This window comes from Erithacus rubecula (genome assembly GCF_903797595.1).
Source record: "Erithacus rubecula genome assembly, chromosome: 1".
NCBI lineage: Eukaryota > Metazoa > Chordata > Aves > Passeriformes > Muscicapidae > Erithacus > Erithacus rubecula.
Window position 1 is genome coordinate 94,717,720 of NC_136658.1, and position 7,044 is coordinate 94,724,763.

Genomic DNA, 7,044 nt, shown 5'->3' on the forward strand with positions numbered 1-7,044 from the left:
GAAGACAAAGCTACACAGTTCACATCTATCTCTAAAATTTCTCCACTTCAAACACTCAGAGGTTGGGGGGATTAACCCAGCTACTAATGAGGTTGTTGATCTCAGGTAATCGGAAAATTACTACAGTGCTTGGTAATCTTAAGAAATGCTGTTCAAGGGCAGAGTGTAAATATATTGATAAAAGAGTCAGAAGTTAGAAAAAAACCTACTCTGCCACCTTGTAAAACACGTAAACTATTTGCTTTCGGGAGCTCTGGCTAAAGATGTAAACAAAACTCTGGAGGAATTCCCATTAAAAATGTTCATTTTCTTGCCATGCTTAGCACGGTGACACGATGGAAGTGCCGTACCCGGCGGAAGAAGGCTGCGGCTCGCTGTTTTCGGCAGGCTGGCAATGTCACGGCCGCAGGAGGAGCCGCTCCCAGCCCGGGAGAGCGAGGATGCAGCCGCTGGAGCGAAGAGCTGCCTGGCTGGGCACACCCCACCTCAGCCACAAGAGCCGGGGCTCTTCGGGGTGTCTGCCGGATTCTCTGTGCTACTGATACATAAAGGGAGGCGATTCACTGCTTAAAGGGCTTTTAGTGCTGTGATTTTCCCGGAGCGCAGGCTCTGCCCCCGCCCCGCACGGGCTCTGAGCGCCGCGGAGCCGGGAGCGCTCCCCACAAAACGCCCCCGGACGTGCTCCAGCTGCTGCTGGGGACGAGCCCGTGAGGCGGTGGGTCCGCTCCACCCCGCAGCCTCCGGCTCCTTTCCCTCCCTCCAGGTCCCTGACGGCGGAGCGGCGGAGCAGGTCACATCAGACAGCGCCTGCCCGCCGCCGAGCGCCCCCAGCGCCTGCTCTCCATGCGCAGGGGCGGGTTCCCTTTGTCCAAGGCTCCGGAGGTGCCTCCCCGCCGTCCCGGCCGCTGCCGCGGGCTCGCACCCACCCCGGGCCGGGCGGGACCGCCGGAGCCGCGTCCTCGGCGCCTCCTGCTGGCGGCCGGCGGCGCTGCAGCGCTGCTCCCGGGGCGGGGCCCAAAGCCCGGCCCAGCCCAGCCCCGGCTCACACCCCGGCCCAGCCCCGGCTCACACACCGGCCCAGCCCCGGCTCACACACCGGCCCAGCCCCGGCTCACACACCGGCTCACACACCGGCCCAGCTCTCGGCCGAGACACCAGGCAGACACAGGCCCGGCCCCTCAGCCCAGCCCCGGCCCAGCCCCTCAGTCCAGACACCGGCCAGCCCCTGGCTCAGACACAGGCCCAGCCCCCGGCCCAGTCTCGGCCAGACACTGGCTCACACCCCGGCCCAGCCCTCGGCCGAGACACCAGCCAGACACAGGCCCGGCCCCTCAGCCCAGCCCCAGCTCCGGCCCCGGCCCGGCCCCCGTCTCTCTCGAGGAACGCTCCCTCTTCCCGGGGCGTTTGCGAGCTGTGGTGTGGGTTCCCCGCCCCCGTTTCCTGTTATCTCGGCGGGGCGCGGGGGTCCGGCCGGGGGCGGGCGGGTGAGTGGCGGCTCCTGGTACACGTGTCCGTGATCCCGGATCAGCCCCAGGGCTGCTGCTGGAAAGTGCCTCTGGGGGGTGCCTTTTCTTAGGGGAAGACAGTAAGCTTTTCTTAAAGGAAGACAATATGTCTCTTTCCGTTTTTTGTGTAACCCGTGTTCTGTGATTCCCCCTGAAGAAGGAGGACGTCAGGTAAGGACAGCAGGCTGCCTCTGTCACCTGTATACAGTCCGAGGAATCAACAATGCTGAATTTTATCCAGAGCATTTTCGTAGCTTTAAGTGAAGGCAAGCTGCCTCTTCCCGAAGGATGCGGAAACAACAGGGAATCCAGCCTGAACTTCACATCCTAAGCCACCTGCAAAGCCAGTTTTCCTTCCCAGACATTTCCTCTGGTCACAGAGAAGCCGTGAACAATGAGCAGCAAGATGCTGGGAAACACCTCTGTTCTTTGCAAATAAAGACGTATCTCGAAAGGAACCTTAGATTCTCGGCTCAGATTATTCAGTTCTTACTTTGCTACTTACAAAACATCCTCCCTGTCTGAAAGCAGGAGCTGCATAGCCTTCCCAGTGGGAAGAGTCCTTGAGCTGAGCACTACATCCTGGTGCCACTTCAGCAGGAGACCTAGGAAGCCTGCAGCAATTCTCTCCAGCTGAGCAAACACAGGAACCTCTTGATATGGGAAAATGAAAAAATCAGATGGACAGCTTTTCCCATGCCCCTCCCTGGCTTTATGCCTAGGCATGATGAAGATAAATTACACACGTACATGCAGCTGTGAGCAGGAGCAGGGAAGAAATTTTCTATGCACCAATGTACGACAAGGACACAAATGAAGCAGTCCCTTAGAGTACACAGGCAACACTGCTATTTAATGCAGTGCTGTGGATTCACCAAAACAATCTAGCAGTCTCTGTTTGAGCAGTATCCTCCTCTGTTTCATCCCAGTCCAACTCCCAGTTACATAAAGAACAGCCAACACCCTAGAGCTATTTACTCACGTGTTCTTGGAGAGGAGGTGATTATTATTGCTGGTGGCTCTCAGCAGAAATGTACATGAGATAAGATCTAAGGAGAAAATGAAAGTGAACAATGGTCATTTGGAAACAGGCTGTTCTCTGGGGGTGATATTTTCAAGCAAGTGTTGACTTGTGGGGTCAATGAGTAGCTGAGTGGGAAAAAGGTTGATATGAATAAAATACACACAAGGAGAGGCTTGACTGAAGTTGAAAAGTTTATGGGCTCCCTCGTAAAATTTCCACTGCTGCTTTGTTACAGGCCACATTGGAAAGATCATGTGAGCAGCTTATCATGAAACAGTTCATGTCACAGTTTTCTCCTCCTGATAGAAAGCAGAAGAATCCATGTTTATTTTAAGCAAAGTTTTGAACCCAAGGGCGAAGGGAAGTTTTAAAAGTAACGTCTTTGAAGAGAGTAAAATAGAAAACATCATTGCAGAGTCACATTGTGAATGCAGAAAACAGTATTTGAAATATGAACAGTTCTCAGCTGTTAAACAAGGCATTCACTGTGGATTCTTCATTTTCCCATTTTCCTTTTTGTATTAATCTCAGCTGCGTTGCCAGGCCCACAGGGTGCCTTGCACACCTGTGATGACACATTGCATCCATCCTCTGTTCCTTGGAGGCTCAGCTCTGAAGCAGAGACTGCTGCCTGCTGCCAGGACAGAAATCAAGGGGACGCCTGTACAGATGGGCTTCAGTCTCAGCCAGGACGTGCAGAGATGAGGGGCAACCACAAACTGTTTCTCAAACCCCATCTCAGCTGTGATCTGCCTTTTGACCCACAGGCAGGTAGCTAACTCCCACCTGAGCTCCAGGGGCTCTGGGAGGGCCCCAAAGGCAGGTAAAGGGATTTCATGGGCCTTTGGGGTTTGCATAAGGGTGCAGGTGGGGATTTAATGTCCATATAACCATTATCAGCCTTCAAAACTGCAGAAGGACCTGCCCAAAGACTTTTGAATAAATTGAACAATAAATTCACAGAGCAAGGTATTTGTGTTTCATTACTGGGTCTGCTGTATTGCTGTCTGTCCTATTTTGGCCTCTGTGCTTCAGCTTTCCCCAGAAAACTGCAGAACAATATTTCTGTTCATCCATTTTTTGCATATGGCATTTTTAAAATGCAGTTTTCAAGGATCAAAGCTGTGGTCAGAATTGCCAGTATGGCTGTGTTCTTTTTTTACTAAGTAGCTGACATCACACCTAGTGCACATTATGGCTAGGTTGACATACCCTTTCTTCTCTTTTGTGGTGGAATATCAGTTTGATCCATGTGAATCTTCAGGGTATGGTTGAGCTAAATATGCTTTTATAGAGCATGTTCACTACTGCAATATCCAGATGTTATGGGCAGTAATTAGCAATTAATTTGAACTAGTTACAGTGGAGTTTGTTAAAGAAATTATTGAAGTGGTTTGTAATTAAAGTAATATACTCATACAAATTTTAAAGATAATTTTGCTTTATTTTAAAAAAACAAGCAATGGCAAACATCAAAATAATCAGCTTTGTTAGATCATCTTGATTGTACTAAAACAGTAATTAAAACCCAACTGTGTTCTTTATATCACTAATGGGAATCTTCAAATTAATCAGATGCTTTTTTTTGCCTGTTTTTCAGTGCAAGCTACATAGTCAGATTTCTGAAAACTGAAACTTAATTCTCTCTTTCAGTGGAAAAGATGGATGAAATAGAGATGTATCTTCTTGAACTGAAAAGTTTATTGAACAACAAACACTTTTTCAGCAGAGACACATTCATATTTCCTGGCTGAGACGTAGAAGCAATCAAAATACATAGCAAGCCAGGCACTGTTGTTTAGTGAAGCTTCTGTTGATTTGAATAGGTTCTGTATGATACTGTTGGGCTGTTAATATGTCAAAATTACGTACCCTGAGCCACTGCTTAAAGATGTATTGTGTTTCAAAAAGTCTGATAAGCAAAAGCAAGGAAGTATAATAGGGATATTTGGGGGGGATTTTTGAACCTTAGTTTTGTGACCAAGAGTACAGACATGCTCAGGTCCAAGCTGCTTATGAGCAGCTTCATCCAGGATATCATTGGTTAGCCAGGGACAAGTTAAGAAAAAGCCAGTTAAGAAACAGTCAAGCCTGCTCTTTTCTTTTATTTAGAAGTGTTAACACACCTTTAGACAGCAGACAATGTCCATGCAACACACTGCAAATGCATATAAAATGCCTCTTCTGAGTGGATTTCTCTTTCTTCCATGGCAACATACATAGAATGTGGGGGTCAGTACAAGCTCAGCTGGAGTCTGTGTGACCAATTACTGTTGTGTAACTGCAGCATCTCATGCTCAAGGACCGTGGTAATGACCACAGTAGTGACCACATGTATTTGTTTGATAGAAGAAAAACTTTCTGTATTAAATTGGATGTTAATTCACTGGGGCATGTTTAATGTGACAGAACTTGCCCCCAGTTGCAACATCTGGAAGTTAACACTGTGGAATGAATGAGACTTTGAGGTGCCTGAGTGTGTCTGCTGCCAGTGAGAGCACTGTGGGCAGTGTGACTGGTGCTGGCTGGTGTTCAGCACACACAGCTGGGAACTAAGTCTCCAGGCATCCATTTAGGTGTTTGAAAACAATATATTCTTCTTGCTCCTCTAATGATGGATGATTTCTTCTTCATTCTGCTAGAATAAGGTATTTATTGACTAAAATAATCTACTGAATTCTCCTTCTCATTGCAGGGGCATTAGACTGGATGATCTTTAAAGGTCCCTTAGAACCCAAACTATTCTGTAATTCTAGGATTTACTTTCTTGCACCACCTCCAGATTAGCATTGCAAAACCTGTATTAGAACTGCTGTAACTTGCAACACATTGGTAGTGTGCAACTCAGATTTCTTCTGTTTAGGATAGAGTGTGGACTGGAAACCAAGGAATGAGTAAAAGTACATTTCAAAACAAATCCATAAATGTGAGTCAAGACAATTACTGCTTAGGCATAATCAATGCTATCTGACCAGTGAATAAACTCACTAAGCAGCTAACAGAGAAGAAACTGGAATTCCTTTATGCGCACAAGAAGAAATCTCTTGCATAGAGGCTATGGAGATTTTCTCCCTTTGGATTTGTGAGGGAAATAGCCTCACAGTAACTTCCCATATGCTACTAAAGATTTTCTATTTCATTTATACATCTGTAGTCTACTTTTATATGAGGCAGTTACCCTAGGTAAGTAACCCAAGTGATAAATCTAGGCAGAGAAACTTTAACCTACACCTCAGTTTTCTTCCATAGGAATCATGGTATTTACTGCTCTGCTAATGCAGGAGCTGAACTGGAAAAGGAGCTTTTGAGCATTTGTATGAGATGATGGCAGCCATTTGCCCTTGCTTGGGTCAGTCCACTCTTATCCCTGTATTTTAATAACTAGGTTTCCAGCAAGGCAGGATCTTTGCTGAGATAGAAGACCTTGTCCTTGTTTTTGTTTTCTACATAGATGCTCCCTTTTCTTGGATATTTCTTTTTAAGATGGCTTCAGATTTCAATTGCTACAGTATGTGAGGGTCTGAGATTAATTTTTTTGGCTTCTATATGAAATGGGAAAGACTTTATTGTTTGGATTTTTTGTTTTTTTGTTTTGTTTTGAAATCCCAGTTGCATGAGGAGAGACTAGAAGCACAGAGATTTTACAACTCTGATTCTCAAACACAGTGAGCTGCCACTCCTACGTGGCAGAAATTCTTCTGTGTGTTGGAGGATCTGAGCATGATTTGGTTGGAATCACTCAGAAAGCACGTGGCAGACTGGGCAATCTGGGCAATGAACAATAAACAGGCTTGGTGTGCATGCTGAACAGCCCTCCAGCAGCAAGAGGTGAAGATAAGTGACCAGAAGGGTTTGGAGAGGGTGCTACATCTCAGCCTAGGGCCTTTAATGAGTTTAACCTGATCCTCTCTTTCAGCACGGCTTGAATTATTAGATTGCACTGAGAGGAAGCAGTTTTTGGGATTTGTGAGGCATAGAGAAAAGAAAGTGTGTCCATACCAAACATTTTTTAAGATGAATATATTGATGTCATTACTCCCCATTTCTGACTCAGTGCCCACAGTGTATGTGTATGAAGTGATTAATTTTTCTTGACTGCACTTGCTGAAATAACTTTTTAATCTTCACTTTAAGCATAAGAGCACATTTGCTACAGTCTTTACACATCTTACTTTTCTTTTTAATCCACAAAATATTCCCTGTAAATTTTAATTCTAAATGCTACAGTATAAAAGAAATTTTAAATGAGACATATCTTCCGGACAATCAGACATTTTAATGGAAAAAAAAATATTTCCTAAATCTTTGCTATAAAGCTGGTCATGTTTTATTTAGCAAAATAGACACAGCATTGAATATCCATTTTTGGGTTTTTTTTTTCTTTGTAGCACAGAAGGCTCAAAATGAAATTCCTAGAACATTAGTGTGACAAAGGGGCAAAAATGCACCAACAGTCAACTGTTACCCATAGAAAACCTACAAAGAGCTTTAAAATGCAAACACCTTGCACTTCCA